We start from the raw sequence: 19193 nt of genomic DNA on the forward strand, positions 1-19193 counted from the left end.
TGGCACTGAGTGGTATTTTGTGGAGTGTGTTGCATTCAGTCAAGTGTAATTATGTGGCACTGAGTGGTATTTGGAGTGTATGTTGCATTGAGTGCAGTGTAATTATGTGGCGTGTAATTATGTGGCACCGAGTGGTATTTGGAGTGTATGTTGCATTGAGTGCAGTGTAATAATGTGGCGTGTAACTATGTGGAACTGAGTGGTATTTGGAGTATATGTTGCATTGAGTAGAGTGTAATTATGTTGCGTGAAATTATGTGGCACTGAGTGGTATTATGAGGAGTGTATGTTGTATTCAGTAGAGTTTAACTGTGTGGCTTGTAATTATGTGGCACTGAGTGGTATTGTGTGGAGTGTGTTGCATTCGGTCAAGTGTAATTTTGTGGTGTGTAATTATGTGGCACTGAGTGGTATTTGGAGTGTATGTTGCATTGAGTGCAGTGTAATTATGTGGCATATAACTATGTGGCACTGAGTGGTATTTGGAGTGTATGTTGCATTGAGTGCAGTGTAATTATGTAGCATATTATTATGTGGCACTGAGTGGTATTGTGTGGAGTGTTTGAGGTATTCAGTAGAGTGTAATTGTGTGGCGTGTAATTATGTGGCACTGAGTGGTATTGTTTGGAGTGTATGTTGCATTGAGTGCAGTGTAATTATGTAACATAATTATGTGGCACTGAGTGGTATTGTGTGGAGTGTGTCTTGAATTCAGTAGAGTGTAATTATGTGGCACTGAGTGGTATTTGGAGTGTATGTTGCATTCAGTGCAGTGTAATTATGTGGCGTGTAATTATGTGACACTGAGTGGTATTGTGTGGAGTGTGTTGCATTCAGTAGAGTGTAATTATGTGGTGTGTAATTATGTGGCACTGAGTGGTATTTGGAGAGTATGTTGCATTGAGTGCAGTGTAATTATGTAGCATATAATTATGTGGCACTGAGTGGTATTGTGTTTTGCTATGCTATGCTTTGTTATGCTATGCTATGTTTTGTTATGTTATGCAATGTTTTGTTGTGTTTTATTATGCTATGCTTTGTTTTGCTATGCTATGTTTTGTTATGCTATGTTTTGTTATGCTATGCTAGGTTTTGTTATGCTATGCTAAGCTTTGTTTTGTTTTGTTATGCTATGCTATGTTGTGTTTCGTTAAGCTATGCTATGTTTTGTTGTGTTTTGCTATGTTTTGTTATGCTATGTGTTGTGTTTTGTTATGCTATGTGTTATGTTATGTAATGTTATGCTATGCTATGGTTTGTTTTTCTATTCTATGCTTTGTTTTTAATGCTATGCTATGTTTGGTTTTGCTATCCCATGCTTTGTTTTGTCATGCTATGCTATGTTTTGTTATGCTATGTTTTGTTGTGTTTTGCTATGCTATGCTTTGTTATGCTATGTTTTGTTATGCTATGCAATGTTTTGTTGTGTTTTATTATGCTATGCTTTGTTTTGCTATGCTATGTTTTATTTTGCTATGTTTTGTTATGCTATGCTATGCTATGTTTTGTTATGCTATGCTAAGCTTTGTTTTGTTATGCTATGCTATGTTGTGTTTTGTTATGCTATGCTATGTTTTGTTGTGTTTTGTTATGCTAAGTTATGTTATGTTTTGATATGCTTTGTAATGATATGTTTTGCTATGTATGCTGTGTTTTGTTATACTATGCTTTGTGTTTTGCTATGTTTTGTTATGCAATGTTTTGTTATGTTTTATCTTATGATATGTTTTGTTGTGTATTGTTATGCTATGTTTTGTTTTGCTATGCTTTGTTATGTTTTGTTATGCTATGTTTTGTTGTGTTTTGTTATGCTATGTTTTGTTTTGCTATGCTTTGTTATGTTTTGTTATGCTATGTTTTGTTGTGTTTTGTTATGTTATGCTTTGTTGTGTTTTTCTATGCTATTTCTTGTTTTTGTTATGCTAGGTTTTGGTTTGCTATCCTATGCTTTGTTTTGTTATGCTATGCTATGTTTTGCTATGCTAGGTTTTGTTATGCCATGCTGGTGAGGGTGTGTGAGGGTGAGTGAGGGTGTGTGAAGGTTAGGGGGTGTGAGGGTGAGGGTGTTTGAGGGTGAGAGGGTCGTGAGGGTGAGTGAGGGTGGGCGAGGGTGTGGGTGTGAGGGTGAGGGGGTGTGAGGGTGAGTGGTGTGAAGGTGAGGGGTGTGAGGGTGAGGGGTGTGAGGGTGAGGGGGTGTGAGGGTGAGGGGGTGTGAGGGTGAGGGGGTATGAGGGTAAGTGAGTGTGTGAGGGGGTGTGAAGGTGTGTGAGGGTGGGTGAGGGTGTGTGAGGGAGAGTGAGGGTGTGTGAGGGTGAGGAGGGTGAGGGGGTGTGAGGGTGACTGAGGGTGAGGGGGTGAAGGTAAGGGTGTGTGAGGGTGAGGGGATGTGAGGGTGAGGATGGGTGAGAGTGAGAGGGTTGTGAGGGGGTGAGGGTGTGAGGGTGAGTGAGGGTGTGTGAGGATGAGGGGGTGAAGGTGGGTGAGGGTGGGTGAGGGTGAGTGAGGGTGTGTGAGGGTGAGAGGATGTGAGGGTATGTGATGGTGAGGAGGGGTAAGGGTGAGGGTGGGTGAGGGTGAGGGGGTGTGAGGGGGTGTGAGGGTGAGGGGTGTGAGGGGGTGTGGGTGTGTGAGGGTGAGTGAGGGGGTGTGAGGGTGAGGGGGTGTGAGGGGGTGTGAGGGTGAGTGTGTGTGAGGGGGTGTGAGGGTGAGTGAGGGTGTGTGAGGGTGTGTGAGGGTGTGAGGGCTAGGGGGTGTGAGGGTGACTGAAGGTGTGTGAGGGTGAGGGTGTGTGAGGGTGTGTGAGGGTGAGCGGGGTGAGGGTGAGGGGGGTTGAGGGTGAGGGGGGTGAGGGTGTGTGAGGGTGAGGGGGTGTGAGGGTGAGGGTGTGTGAGGGTGAGAGCCTTGTGAGGGGGTGAGGGGGTGAGGGTGAGTGAGGGTGAGGGGGTGTGAGGGTGGGTGAGGGTGTGAGGGTGGGTGAGGGTGAGTGAGGGTGAGAGGATGTGAGGGTAGCTGATGGTGAGGAGGTGTGAGTGTGAGGGTGACTGAGGGTGTGTGAGGGTGAGGGAGTGAGGGTAAGGGTGTGTGAGGGTGGGTGGGTGTGTGAGGGTATATGTGGGTGGGTGAGGGGTGTGAGGGTGAGGGAGAGTGAGGGGGTGTGAGGGTAAGTGAGGGGGGGTGAGGGTGAGGGGGTGAGGGTGAGGGTGAGGGGGTGTGAGGGTGAGGGTGACAGGGTGTGTCAGGGTGAGGGGGTGAGGGCAAGGGTGTGTGAGGGTGAGGGTGAGAGGGTTGTGAGGGGGGTGAGGGTGTGAGGGTGAGTGAGGGTGTGTGAGGATGAGGGGGTGAAATGGCCTTGGTACTGTGTGAAGCAACATCTTAGTCCCTTTGGCTGTATGCCTGTATGAAAAAAAATAACACCTCAAATGGCTGGGCTCCGCCGTTGCAATGGACTGTGCTTACGACACAATTCAACAAGCACTGGCAAAGGCAGAAGCTAAACGGCTGAAAGAGGGGCCACATCCTGCACAACAGGGCACTGAGCTGTGAAGAGGTGCAGAATGAACTGTTGCACAGAGAAAAGGATCTTAATATAACCTCACCCTATCACAACACCCAGTCGGAAAATAATGTCACACTCATGCAGCCTTCCTTACATTGCCATGACTATCGTACCAGCGGATAAAAAAGGCAGCAGCAAATGGCTGAACCAAAAGCACACTCTCTCTGTACTGTGTGGTAAAATGGCATCTCTGATGAATAACTACAGCTGTCGGTCCGCAAGATCTAAAAACATTAAATTGCACAAGTCTGCAACACTGATTAAGAATTCGATTTTCAGACTACCATGTGATGCTAAAAAGAAAGAAACTGGACCTTGTTATCAGGTAATTCGTCCCAGTCATCGATTTCAAACAAATTAAATGCCTGTTTTGAATAGGTTCGTTTTGGAAAGCGCACACTCACTAGATTCCCCAGTGACGCATGAAAACGTCCTACTCATGTGTTCCAAGCACCTCCCAAACTCCAGTTTTGTGTTAACGGCTGCATTAGTCCAGGGCAACACATATCCGTGACGTCCACCACACTGCCAAGTCACCCAACCGGAGGGCGAACTGGGCTGGGCGTCATGCTCTCTGCAAAGCAACTCACATGACACCAAACCAAAATAAAACAGCAACAAGAAAACAAACAGAAAAAAAAAATGGAAGGCAAACGGTAATCCCTACAAAACAAACAAATGATGACAAGAAGTAAACTAATGGAAAGAATGACTAGGAAACCAAATTCCTATGTGTCAATAGCCACTGCTAGTTAAAAAAAAGAAGACACGGCCTGGCGGCCGTGAAACTAAAAGCACGGCCGGCCGGCCGTGAAAAAGCCTTTGATGCAGCAGGGGGCAATTAGGGGAGGAGAATGGCTGGGCTGAGGCAGAGCGCAAAGCCTTTGATGTTGCAGGGGGCGGAGCGGGAAGAGCTACTGGCGGCACCAAGCTGACGATTTGATGCTGTGCATTCGCATTTTAACTCATTGCGCTTGCGCATTGAGCTAAAAGCGCACATGCACTGCATCACACCGCCAGTCTGGTTAAACTCTGGATAAGCCCCTTAATCTCTCGCCAGCTCAATGCGCAAGCGCATCGGCAGGCGAGACCTAAAAAGGAAAGTTGTGGATAGCGTTCAAAGTGCATATATGCAAGCAGTATTAAAGTGCATAAAAGCTTTGCTAATCATACAGTACATACTTTATATAAAGTGCAGAGTGCTGTCAGGTAAGATCGTATATTAAAGTAACACTTATTCGTCCTCACAATTAAAACATTTTAAAATACAGAGTCACCATTAAAGTAATATAAATTAGTTAAGGTTAAGGGTTAATTTGATTGTGAAAAAGGATAAAAGTAAGAATTAAATAAATTGCAAAAGAGGAGCAGGGTTCTTCATCCCCTTGAGGAGGTGCAATGACCCAGGATCAATGTATGTGTAAGAGTTGCCCTACAATGTAGTGGTGCTCAAAATATTGACATACAACTGTGCTGTACCACTCTGTACGCATGCTTACCTCTCTGGCTACAAATCTCATTGTATGTGAATGTTCACTTTATGTGCTCTACATCTTACTGGATGTTTACCTCATCTGTTGAACATCTCATTCTATATGAATGCTCACTTGGGGCCATACTGCATAAAGACCCCTGTAAGCACAATGGCATTATGTCCCTGCTTTATGTGCTCCTGAGGCACTTTTGTTATTCCAGAAGGGGCCACGACACTTATGCAGCCACTTTAGTTCAAATAGTGCTGGTGCACGTATAGCATTATCTTAAAGGGACATTCCCACATTTGCATAGGGGTTTTTCCCATGCAAATGAGGGTAATGCTTCTTCTCGGTTTCCACGCCATATTATCGGCATCAGCACAGAGGCAAAGAGGCAGCCAGAAGGCACACAGGCTGTGTGCCCCAAAGTGGTAGCATACATTTAGTGTGCCCTAGGGTCAAACCCATAGAGGGAATAAAAGGGGTCCATTGGATACCCAGATACTCCTATGCTGGTGGCTGCTGTCACTCACTTCACCTACCTGTAGAAGGTTTCCTGTCCCCCTATGAAGTGCAGGCCGAGTGACACCTGCACTGTAAATGGAGAAGCTGCTTCAAATAGCCACTCCTCCTTTTAGTAATGTGCTTACCCCAGGGCACGTACGAGTTCCCAGAGGCCTTGGCAGGAGCACATTGATTGTAATAGGGCTCTCTACCCTGGTCTGCACCCGGGGCACCTTTCTTAAAGGTCACTGCAGCACTGACAGGAGACTTTCTATATTTCAGCCCCCTGATGTTATGTTCATCTCATTAGATACTAATCTCATGTGCTGGCCATCTCATTTCGTGCATGCTCACCCTATAAGCTGAACATTTCATAGTGGGCAAGCTCTTAATATATTCTGGATTTGTTACTGTATGTGTGTTCACGTCATATGTATTGTGACTTATCTTGGATACTATGCATCCTCCCCAGAATTCCAATTCCCTGCCGCTTAGCCTGTGTGTGAGGTCATAGAGAATGTTGAGAGTGTTTGTGTTTGGATGAGTGGCAGTTGCTAGTGGGGCGTTATCTGTAACCTGAACCAAGCTTAATAAACCTCTTCTTTTATAAGCATACAAGGTTCTATCTTCATTAGAACACTGGTGACGATCAAGTAAAGAAACCATGCATGAGGAACAAGAAATGAAGACAAAACTAGAGGAACTACAAAAGAAATGAAACTAAGAAGAAACTTGAGGCACTGCAGAAGAAACTAAAAGGATTAAGAGAAAAAGACATAGAATCCCTGAAGGAAGAAATGTGCCTGGAAGCTCCACTCGTCTCAATTTTACAAGGAGATGATGGACGGAGCGCTGAAACTTTTCAGACACTCACCCCAGTCACAGATCTGGGTTGAATCTATCATTGTTCTTTAGCTCACTTCACCACCCCAGTTCAGACACAGCTATATGCTAATCAGTCTTGACCCTGTGCCTCATGGTAACAGTCCAACCCGAACTGCCAAGCCATGTTTACCGTGGACCGGAAACAAGCATCCTGGGATCGACTTCGGGCTAGCAGCCCTCATCAGGCAGGCTATCTTGAATCCAGAGGCAAAGTGTACAAGGGACAAACGTCTGGGCATACCCAGCCAACTTAGGGTGAACAAAGCAAACACAAGGTAGGGTGGCCAGGCGTCCCAGATTTGCCAGGACGGTCCCCGTTTGTCATCAGCTGTCCTGGCAGATTTAAAAAAATTTAGCTCATGTCCCGGTTTTTAAAGAGGGACGACTGAAAACGGCAGGAGGTGTTTTTTTATATTTTACAGAGCAGGGATAGTTAGCAATTGTTTCAAGAAAACAATTTCATTAACAGACAAGCTACTAGGCTTATGGGAGATCCTGAGGGATTTGAAGGTGGAAGAAGTGCTAATTTCCTTTTTAAGACAACTCTACGCTGGGGCCAGGGCTAAAGTGAGGTTCGGCACAAAAGGAGAATGTACCAAGCCTTTCCTTGTAAAGAGGGGAGTGAGGCAAGGGTGCGTACTCGCCCCATTTCTTTTTAATCTGTACACAAATGACTTAGAAAAAGAATTAGTGGCTAAAGTAGCGACTCCCCCCAGGTTACCCATCAACAACTTGCGTCCCTCCTATATGCGGACGACGCCGTGATTATGTCACAGACTCAAATAGGATTACAAGCGGCCTTGCACACTTACCTAAATTTTATGAACAGTAGGGGCCTAAAACTTAACGTATCCAAAACATTTGTAATGACGAGTGGTAATTTGGGAATAAAGATTGTCGTTTGTTTGCCGGGAAAGAAAAAATTTCAACCACCAAATCTTTTTCTTACTTGGGCATCGTACTCGAAGAAACTGGGTCTTGGGGGTCTACCATCAGAAATAGGACCTTGATGTTTAAGAGAGCTACTGCGGCACTTATGTCATTTTCTAAAAAGATGGGAAAGAGACCTCCAGAAATTTTGCTTAAAATTTACCAGGCCAAGTGCATCAGCACAGCAATATATAGAGCAGGTATTTGGGGTATCGAAAAGTGCAATGAAATACAAAAGGTAGAGAATGTGTTTTTAAGATTTATCCTGGCCATCCCTGCAAGCTGATAAACAACAAACTTAGGGGTCTGAAATTAGAAATCCAGTTGTGATTCTATGATCTTGTCACCATGTCAATTGTACATGGGAACAAGCAAAGTAGATCTAGCAGACCATATCACCAAAATGTGAAGCACCGGTAAGCGTAAGTCACCCCTAGTTGAGGATTCCCATCAAAAGTCTTGTATGAATCAATATTCTCATTTGGTAATCCTTATCGGGTATTGTGTCTCTTGATCATTGAGACCACTAGCATACCCTGATAGCCAGTTCGGGGTAGCGACCCACAATCACAAGGTACTACAACATGGTGTTGATACGATGGGAATTTGCAGTGCAAAAAACATATAGGTGGTGATTTAAAACAGGATAGGGAACTTAACAAAAGCCAGTTTTAATAAACATTAGCCCCTTGCCCTTTAAAAACAAGAACAGTGTAACATAATCATCGCAGTCCACACAAATAGCTGCGAAGAGACCAACATGTTTCAGCCACACCGGGAGATTCCCCAGGCTTTCTTCAGGGTCTCTGTTCTATATATATGCTACTGCTTGTGAGTGAAAGAAGTGTGAAAAACTATACAAAACAACACACAAGTCCAAAACCAGTAAAGGATATAATATTCCTTCATCTGTATAAACTCCTCTCTTCGGCACCTGGTGACTTAGTAATGTCTGTTGGGGACAAACGTACAAATGGATCACAGTCAACTAACATGGTCTGTTAAAAGAGATACACCGTTTCTCAAGTATATACAACTTCATTACTCACCCAGAGTGTCCGGGGAGTGGACCTCACCTCTTCCTGGACCTGGCTCAGGATATGTGAGACCCCGCTCTACAAGGATAGAAACCGACTTCATAAATACAGAGAACAGAGGGATCAAAACATTGATCTGCTCTGACCATGTGCAAAATACGAAGTCATAAGGTCTTCTATACATGGAGTTTACTAACAACCACCAACTGGTTCCTACTTTAACCTCCTATCCATTCCATTATTAGCTATGAACTAGGTCTCTACTCACATTATTCTGACATAATCAAAAAGTTAAACGACGGTGGACAGTCTGGAAAACAGCCTAGATGTAAATCAATTAGGTTAGGAATGGTGGAGCTGTATTCCTACCTGTCCGTCGTTGTCTCCGACTGTGACTGAGTCAGGGGGAGGCACCGAATTTCCTTCGTTCCTCCTATTTCACTGATCAAGTCTGTAAAACCCCACCCAATCGGAACATTCGAAGGAGGGGCTGTGCCAAAGGGTAGGGATGGCTACCCTAGTCAGTTGCGTTGTCTCACATCAAACGCTCATTCCCATCGTATCAACACCATGTGGTAGTACCTTGTGATTGTGGGTCGCTACCCCGAACTGGCTATCAGGGTATGCTAGTGGTCTCAATGATCAAGAGACACAATACCCGGTAAGGATTACCAAATGAGAATATTGATTCATACAAGACTTTTGATGGGAATCCTCAACTAGGGGTGACTTACGCTTACCGGTGCTTCACATTTTGGTGATATGGTCTGCTAGATCTACTTTGCTTGTTCCCATGTACAATTGACATGGTGACAAGATCATAGAATCACAACTGGATTTCTAATTTCAGACCCCTAAGTTTGTTGTTTATCAGTTTAGTTCCTATGGGGGATAATACTTAGGCTTGGTCTCTAAACATCCCTCTAGCCCTGCTATAGTGTTTGGTTTTTCATCCCTGCAAGCTCCCTTGTATTCAATTGTCATGCTGAGTTGGGGATTCGATACATTATTGACCTGATTAATATGCAACCTGTTTTGCTTTGGCACCGAATTTGGCCTACCCCTGAACTTTTGCTAAATAGAGATATTATTGAGAACTGCATGAGCTTGAACAAGGCCAGCAAGATACCTTGGCTGATGTACATTCTTAAATTTACCAGGGATCTAGGAAGACCAGAGTTCTACCATCCACCTGACTCATTGCTTAAGATCTCTAGAAAAGACCTGAAGCAGTTGTGCTGGTATCATGTCGAATCCGTGAGACTAGGTGTAGAAATGAATAAAAAACTTGTAATACAGCACCAACTCACCTTAGTCGCATACAACATTCAGCCCTACTTAATATGGTGCTTGGAGGCTTTTGACCGCTATCTGTAGACAAGATTCAGGTTCGATATATTTTTTCGTCTAATTTCATTCCCTAAAGTAAACGACTGGGGAAGAAACCTGTGCAAATGCCCATGTGACAATATGTCTACCCAATCTACGTTGCATGTAACATGTTTTTGTAAATTTTATACATTGGAAAGGTCTAGATGGATCAAACCATTTTTAACAAAATATGGTACTTGGAGGCAATGCCGCCCAGCTTTACTATTCTTGTTATCCTTAAATGATGTGACATGTGTAGCCGTTATGCTGGGGTTTTTAAAAAGCATTTTAAAGAAAAGAAAAAGCGTAACTATGTGCTAAAATGTATCAATTTTAAATTATACTGTTATTGTAATGAATTTGTTGCTTTTATGATTTTATGTATTTTAAAGTCAAATAAAGCTTTTTCATTCATTTATTCATTCATTTATTACTAGGCTTAATATTGCATTTTATGTATGTTCTGACGGCTTGTTCTATAATTTTCTGCTGATGAGTGCTGTCATTCTGTGCGCCGTCTTGAAGTAAAATTGTAGTCCTTCTATTTTTGTTAAATGTCCCGGATTTTGGCTTTAAAATTCTGGTCACCCTAACACAAGGAGATGATGGACAGAGCACTGATACTTTTCAGACACTCACCCCCAGTCACAGATCTGGGTTAAATCCATCATCGTTCCTTAGCTCACTTTGCCACCCCAGTTAAGACACGGCTATATGCAAATCAGTCTTGACCCTGTGCCTCATGGGAACCCTCCAGCCCGAACTGGTAATCCATGTCTTCCCTGAACCGGAAACAAGCATCCTGGGACCGGTTTTAGGCCAACAGCCCTCATCAGCCAGGCTAGCTTGAATCCAGTGGCAAATTGAGCAAGGGACCCATGTCTGGGCATACCCTGCCAACTTAGGGCCAACAAAGCAAACACAAGGTGATGATGGACGGAACGCTGAAACTTTTCAGACACTCACCTCCAGCCGCAGATCTGGGTTGAGTCCATCATCGTTCTTTAGTTACTTTGCCACCACATTTCAGACACAGCTAAATGCAAATCAGTCTTGACCCTTTGCTTCATGGGAACCGTCCAGTCCGAACAGCCAATCCATGTCTTCCCTAGACCTGAAACAAGCATCCTTGGACTAAGCATGGGCGAATTTTGCGGATCTCGCGTTCGCGAATTTTGCGGATTTGCGAACTCGCAATCCGCAAAATCCGCGAATTCCCGCGAATTTGCGGATTTTTTTTTTTTGTGTTCGCCCGTGTTTCTGCCAGTTCGCGAGGGTTTTTACAATTTCGCAATTTGCGAACTTACCTGTCGGGTCGCAAGTTTCGCGAACTTGTTGTTTCTACGTGTCCAGCCTGTTTGGGACACTCTTCTTCATCACTGCCACTCTCTGTCACCACTGCCACTCTCTGACTACTCTTGCCACCCTCTGGCCCACCCATGCCACCCTCTGTTTCATCACAGCACCCTCTGGTTGTCCAGTGTACATTATTGTGGCAAAGCAAAGCACACCTTCCCTGCCTCAAGTGACCTGAATTAATTTGGGGCTGATTAATGTGTCACAGAATATTTTTTTAGCTGGCACCTGCTTCCTTAGTGCTTCCTGATTAGTGAACTTTTGCACTAGCTAAGTGCTTTCATTGTTGCAAAATTAGTTACAACACCTGCCCTGCCCCAACTGACAATAATGAATTAGGGGCTGATTAATGGATTTGAACTGCCAGCCTGGCTCCTGCTTGTCTCCCTTAGCTGTAATTCAGGACCTTTGTGGCATATGTGTAACTATTCTGAGGTTCAGAGCAGGGTCACATAATAGTTGCAACTGGCAACTGAACTCTGGAGGGGCCCCTCAGCAAGCACTACAGGAAATGGCTACTAATGATGAGCCTGAACTTTTGAACCTGGTAAGTAGTTTCAGTTTTGATTAGATCGTATTTCTGCAATTTTGCACTTATTCGCGGGGCGCGAAGTTGTACTGGGAAGCCGCGAACTCACGCGAACAGTGCGAGCAGTGCGAGCAAAATCCACTGCTCGCGGATTTGCGGATTTTGCGGGAGATTCGCGAATCTCGCGGATTGCGAATTTACCGAAAATCCGCAAAATCCGCGAGCGAAACGGATTTTCCGCCCATGCCTACCTTGGACCCATTTTGGGCCAACAGCCCTCATCAACCAGGCTAGCTTTAATCCAGTGGCAAATTGAGCATGGGACCCACGTCTGGGCTTACCCTACCAACTTAGGGCGCACAAAGAAAACACAAGCAGAAGATGGACGGAGCGCTGACATTTTTTAGACACTCACCCCCAGTCGCAGATCTGGGTTCAATCCATCATCGTTCTTTAGCTCACTTTACCACGCCAGTTCAGATACTGCTATATGCATATTAGTCTTGACCCTGTGCCTCATGGGAACAGTCCAGCCCGAACTGCCAAGCCATGTCTTTCCTGACCTGAGTACAAGCATCCTGGGACTGGTTTCCGGCTAACAGCCCTCAACAGGTAGGCTATCTAGAATCCAGTGGCAAAGTGAGCAAAGGACCCACATCTGGGCAAACCCTCCCAACTTAGGGCAAACAAAGCAAACACAAGGAGATGATGGATGGAGTGCTGAAGCTTTTCAGACACTCACCCCTAGTCACAGATCTGGGTTGAATCCATCATCGTTCTTTAGCTCACTTCGCCACCCCAGTTCAGACAAATCTATATGAAAATCAGTTTTGACCCTGTGTCTCATGCGAACAGTCCAGCCCGAACTGCCGTCTTCCCTGGACCGATAACAAGCATACTGGGACCGGTTTCGGGCTAACCGCCCTCATCAGGCAGGCTATCATTAATCCAGTGGCAAAGTGAGCAAAGGACCCACGTCTGGGCATACCCTGCCAACTTAGGGCAAACAAAGCAACACAAGGAGATGATGGACAGAGTGCTGAAACTTTTCAGACACTCACCCCTAGTCACAGATATGGGTTGAATCCATCATCATTCTTTAGCTCACTTTGCACCCCAGTTCAGACACAGCTATATGTAAATTAGTCTTGACCCTGTGCCTCACTGGAACAGTCCCGCCTGAACTGCCAAGCAATGTCTTCCCTGGACCAGAAACAAGCATCCTGGGACCAGTTTTGGGCTAACAGCCCTCATCAGCCAGGCCAGCTTGAATCCAGTGGCAAAGTGTGCAAGGGACCCACGTCTGGTCATACCCTACCAACTTAGGGCAAACAAAGCAAACACAAGGAGGTGATGGATGGAGCTCTGAAACTTTTCAGACACTCACCCCCAGTCACAGATCTGGGTTGAATCCATCATCGTTCTTTAGCTCACTCCCCCACCCCAGTTCAGTCAAAGCTATATGCAAATCACTTTTGACCCTGTGTCTCATGGAAACAGACCAGCCCAAACTCCCAAGCTATGTCTTTCCTGGACCGGAAACAAGCATCCTTGGACCGGTTTTGGGCTAACAGCCCTCATCAGGCAGGATATCTTGAATCCAGTGGCAAAGGGCCCACATCTGGGCATACCCTGCCAACTTGGGGTGAACAAACCAAACACAAGGAGATGATGGACGGAGCGCTGAAACTTTTCAGACTCTCACCCCCAGTCACAGATCTGGGTTGAATTCATCATCGTTCTTTAGATCACTTTGCACCCTAGTTCAGACACAGCTATATGCTAATCAGTCTTGACCCTGTGCCTCATGGGAACAGTCCAGCCCGAACTGCCAAGCCATGTCTTCCCTGGACCAGAAACAAGCATCCTGGGACCAGTTTTGGGCTAACAGCCCTCATCAGGCAGGCTATCTTGAATTCAGTGGCAAAGTGAGAAGAGGACCCACGTCTGGGCATACCCTGTCAACCTACGGCAAACAAAGCAAACACAAGGAGATGATGGACGGAGCACTGAATCTTTTTAGACACTCACCCCTAGTCACAGATCGGGGTTGAATCCATCATTATTCTTTAGCTCACTTCGCACCCCAATTGAGACACAGCTCTATGTAAATTAGTCTAGACCCTGTGCCTCATGGGAACAGTCCTGCCTGAACTACCAAGCCATGTCTTCACTCGACCAGAAACAAGCACCCTGGGGCCAGTTTCGGGCTAACAGCCCTCATCAGCCAGGCTATCTTGAATCTATTGGCAAAGTGTGCAAGGGAACCACGTCAAACAAAGCAAACACAAGGAAATGATGGACGGAGTGCTGACACTTTTCAGACACTCACCCCTAGTCACAGAACGGGGTTGAATCCATCATCGCTCTTTAGCTCACTTCGCACCCCTGTTCAGACACAGCTATATGTATATTAGTCTTGACCCTCTGCCTCATGGAAACAGTCCCGCCTGAACTTCCAAGCAATGTCTTCCCTGGACCAGAAACAAGCAGCCTGCGACCAGTTTTGGGCTAACAGCCCTCATCAGCCAGGCTAGCTTGAATCTATTGGCAAAGTGTGCAAGGGAACCACGTCTGGGCATACCCTACCAACTTAGGGCAAACAAAGCAAACACAAGGAAATGATGGACAGAGCGCTGAAACTTTTCAGACACTCACCCCCAGTCACAGATATAGATTGAATCCATCATCGTTCTTTAGCTCACTTCGCACCCCAGTTCAGACGCAGCTCTATGTAAATTAGTCTTGACCCTGTGCCTCATGGGAACAGTCCCACCTGAACTGCCAATCCATGTCTTCGCTGGACCAGAAACAAGCATCCTGGGACAATTTCCGAGCTAAAAGCCCTCATCAGCCAGGCTAGCTTGAATCCAGTGGCAAAGTGTGCAAGGGACCAGTTTCCCAGGTTTTTGAGGATTTTAGAGAAATCTCTGGCCTCACCATCAGCGAGTCTAAGTCCTACGGGTTCACCTTTGCAGCCGCAGGCGAGTCGGCCCCCCTGACTTTTGCCCCTCATGAATTCCAGATGGCGGACACCACCTTCCGCTACCTTGGGATACAGATATACAGAGAGGCGAGCATGATGATAGACGGCAACCCGGGGAGGGCCATTAGAACGCTGAAGTCACAAATACAGTTTTGGCTAACATTGCCGCTCTCAATACCCGGCAGAGTGGCAATATCCAAGATGGTGATGCTCCCCCGTCTTATCTACTACTTCACCAATCTGCCGTTCCAGATCCCAGCGGCGACATTTAAGTCCCTCGACTCCCTACTCACCGAACTTGTGTGGGGACATGGACGCAGGCGCATAGGTCTGGCCAAGTTGCAGCTCCCCACCGACTCCGGAGGAATGGGCTTACCGGACTTCAGGGCTTATAATTATGCATGCCAGCTACCATGGCTAGCTTACTGGGTGGCGGGCCGCAATCTTCATGAGATTAATATATCAAAGGATGACCACGCTAAGGGGAGAGTGCACATCTTGGTCCTACCTGGCTCGGATCTACCTAGAAACGCCTCGCCACTTCTCAGGCTGGCGATCACATACTGGCGGAAGGCATTGAAGTACACGTCCCCGGGACACCTTATGCCCCCACGGTTCCACTCTTGGGCATACCACTAGGCTCGGGCACACTCACGGCGACCCTACTATAGCCCTGGCATGACGCAGGTGTGACACACGTGGGTGACCTGTTTGCGGAGGGACACTTATTATCTTTCGAAGACTTCAGAACCACACAGGGCGTCCCCAGCGGCTCCTTTCTCCAACACGCCGGACTCCGACACTACATCTCACGCAAATGGTCGCCTGACAGGCGGGAACCTGATACGAACCCTCTCGTCACAATGCTCTATCTCATGGGAACGGGCGGCCATCTGACCAAGTGGCTCACGAATAGCATTAAATCGGGGAGGGCACTTACACTGTCACCACTACGGGCGACATGGGAAGTAGATATTGGAAGGCCACTGCGAGACAAGGAGTGGGAGCGCATACTTCAGTTCCCCAGGAAGGTAGCTAGAAACCCCAAATACAAATTCATCCAACTGATGTTACTACATAGGGCCTACCTGACACCGCACCGCCTACACGTGATGTTCCCTGCATCCAAGAGCAACTGCCCCCGGTGCGATGCAGACGACGCATCAATGGTACATATGCTGTGGCAATGCCCAAAATTAGGGTATTTCTGGAACACTGTCCATGACTCACTCGAGAAGGCTGGTACACTGCCCCGATCACCTACACTGGAGCATACACTTCTAGGGCTGGGGCCATCGACCCGCACCAGAACCGTGGCGGCGCGCTTCTCAGATCTGGCCCTGTTGCTGGCGAAGCGTGCCATCACGATGCAATGGAAATCATCTAAACCGCCTAGCCCTGACCTGTGGCGGGCGGAAGTAGTGCGCTGGGGTAAGGCTGAGGGCAAAGCACTACAAAGGGAGGAGAGTAGGGGCCTCCGCAAAACACCGATCTCACTGGAATGGTTTGACACTTTAGGGGTCTTTGAGGCTGGCAATGACGAAGATGAAGAGGATGCTAGTGAATAGCCGCTTGGGGTATTGCTATGCCCCGACTCACTCTTCCATACACGGCCACGGCCACTGCCTACGGTGCACTACGATGGGATACGGGTAGCCCCGACCCATCGATCACACTGCCCACCCTACCTGTGTGTTAACCTTTACTATGTATCAATGCATTGAGTGTGACCCACATGTCGATATTTCAATTATGTGCCTGCTTAGAGAGTGACGGGTGGGGTTTCACCGGGGTGGAGGGTGGGACCGGTTGGGAACGGGGTTTGTTAGTTTGTTCTGGTTCATCGACAAAATGAAAAATCAAATTCACTATGTTTCTATATATGCTCTGAGCGAACGCATACATGTAACACCAGGATTACCACTGAACTTATATATATGAAGTTGTATGCTGTTGCTGCTCTCAAACTATGCTAATAAACAGATTTAAAAAAAAAATAAAAGTGTGCAAGGGACCATGTCTGGTCATACCCTACCAACTTAGGGCAAAGAAAGCAAACACAAGGAGATGATGGACGGAGCGCTGAAACTTTTCAGACACACACCCCCAGTCACAGATCTGGGTTGAATCCATCATCGTTCTTTAGCTCACTTTGCCACCCCAGTTCAGTCAAAGCTATATGCAAATCAGTTTTGACCCTGTGTCTCATGGGAACAGACCAGCCCGAACTCCCAAGCTATGTCTTCCCTGGACCGGAAACAAGCATATTGGGACCGGTTTTGGGCTAACAGCCCTCATCAGGCAGGACATCTTGAATGCAGTGGCAAAGGGCCCACGTCTGGGCATACCCTGCCAACTTGAGGCGAACAAAGCAAACACAAGGAGATGATGGACGGAGCGCTCACTTCGCACCCCAATTCAGACACAGCTCTATGTAAATTAGTCTAGACCTTGTGCCTCATGGGAACAGTGCTGCCTGAACTACCAAGCCATGTCTTCACTGGACCAGAAACAATCATCTTGGGACCAGTTTCGGGCTAACAGCCCTCATCAGCCGGGCTAGCTTGAATCCAGTGGCAAAGTGAGAAGAGGACCCACGTCTGGGCATACCCTGCCAACTTGGGGCGAACAAACCAAACACAAGGAGATGATGGACGGAGCGCTGCAACTTTTCAGACACTCACCCCCAGTCACAGATCTGGGCTGAATTCATCATCGTTCTTTAGTTCACTTCACCACCCCAGTTCAGTCAAAGCTATATGCAAATCAGTTTTGACCCTGTGTCTCATGGGAACTGACCAGCCCGAACTCCCAAGCTATGTCTTCCCTGGACCAGAAACAAGCACCCTGGGACCAGTTTTGGGCTAACAGCCCTCATCAGGCAGGCTATCTTGAATTCAGTGGCAAAGTGAGAAGAGGACCCACCTCGGGGCATACCCTGTCAACCTACGGCAAACAAAGCAAACACAAAGAGATGATGGACGGAGCGCTAAAACTTTTTAGACACTCACCCCTAGTCACAGATCCGGGTTGAATCCATCATTGTTCTTTAGCTCACTTCACACCCCAATTCAGACATAGCTCTATGTAAATTAGTCTAGACCCTGTGCCTCATGGGAACAGTCCTGCCTGAACTACCAAGCCATGTCTTCACTGGACCAGAAACAATCATCCTGGGACCAGTTTCGGGCTAACATCCCTCATCAGCCGGGCTAGTTTGAATCCAGTGGCAAAGTGAGCAAGAGACCCACGTCTGGGCATACCCTCCCAACTTAGAGCAAACAAAGCAAACACAAGGAGATGATGGTCGTAGCGCTGAAACTTTTCAGAGACTCACCCCCAGTCACAGATCTGGGTTGAATCCATCATTGTTCTTTAGCTCACTTCGCCACCCCAGTTCAGACAAAGCTATATGCAAATCAATTTTGACCCTGTGTCTCATGGGAACAGTCCTGCCTGAACTGCCAAGCATTGTCTTCCCTGGACCAGAAACAAACATCCTGGGACCAGTTTTGGGTTAACAGCCCTCATCAGGAAGGCTATCTTGAATCCAGTGACAAAGTGAGCAAAGGGCCCACGTCTGGGCATACCCTGCCAACTTAGGGCAAACAAAGCAAACACAAGGAGATGATGGACGGAGCGCTGAAACTTTTCAGACACTCACCCCTAGTCACAGATCTGGGTTGAATCCATCATCGTTCTTTAGCTCACTTTGCACCCCAAGTTCAGACACAGCTATATGTAAATTAATCTTGACCCTGTGCCTCATTGGAACAGTCCCGCCTGAACTGCCAAGCAATATCTTCCCTGGACCAGAAACAAACATCCTGGGACCAGGTTTGGGCGAACAGCCCTCATCAGCCAGGCTAGCTTGAATCCAGTGACAAAGTGTACAAGGGACTCATGTCTGGTCATACCCTACCAACTTAGGGCAAATAAAGCAAACACAAGTATATGATGGACGGAGCACTGAAACTTTCCAGACACTCACCCCCAGTCACAGATCTGGGTTGAATCCATCATCGTTCTTTAGCTCACTTCACCACCCCAGTTCAGTCAAAGCTATATGCAAATCAGTTTTGACCCTGTGTCTCATGGGAACTGACCAGCCCGAACTCCCAAGCTATGTCTTCCATAGACCGGAAACAAGCATCCTGGGACCGGTTTTGGGCTAACAGCCCTCATCAGGCAGCATATCTTGAATCCAGTGACAAAGGGCCCACGTCTGGGCATACCCTGCCAACTTGGGGCAAACAAACCAAACACAAGGAGATGATGGACGGAGCGCTGCAACTTTTCAGACACTCACCCCCAGTCACAGATCTGGGTTGAATTCATCATCATTCTTTAGATCACTTCGCCACCCCAGTTGTGCCTCATGGGAACAGCCCTGCCTGAACTACCAAGCCATGTCTTCACTGGACCAGAAACAATCATCCTGGGACCAGTTTCGGGCTAACAGCCCTCATCAGCCGGGCTAGCTTGAATCCAGTGGCAAAGTGATCAAGAAATCCACGTCTGGGCATACCCTGTCAACCTACGGCAAACAAAGCGAACATAAGGA

Source organism: Lissotriton vulgaris, unplaced genomic scaffold (assembly GCF_964263255.1).
Source record: "Lissotriton vulgaris unplaced genomic scaffold, aLisVul1.2 SCAFFOLD_3389, whole genome shotgun sequence".
Classification (NCBI taxonomy): Eukaryota; Metazoa; Chordata; class Amphibia; order Caudata; family Salamandridae; genus Lissotriton; species Lissotriton vulgaris.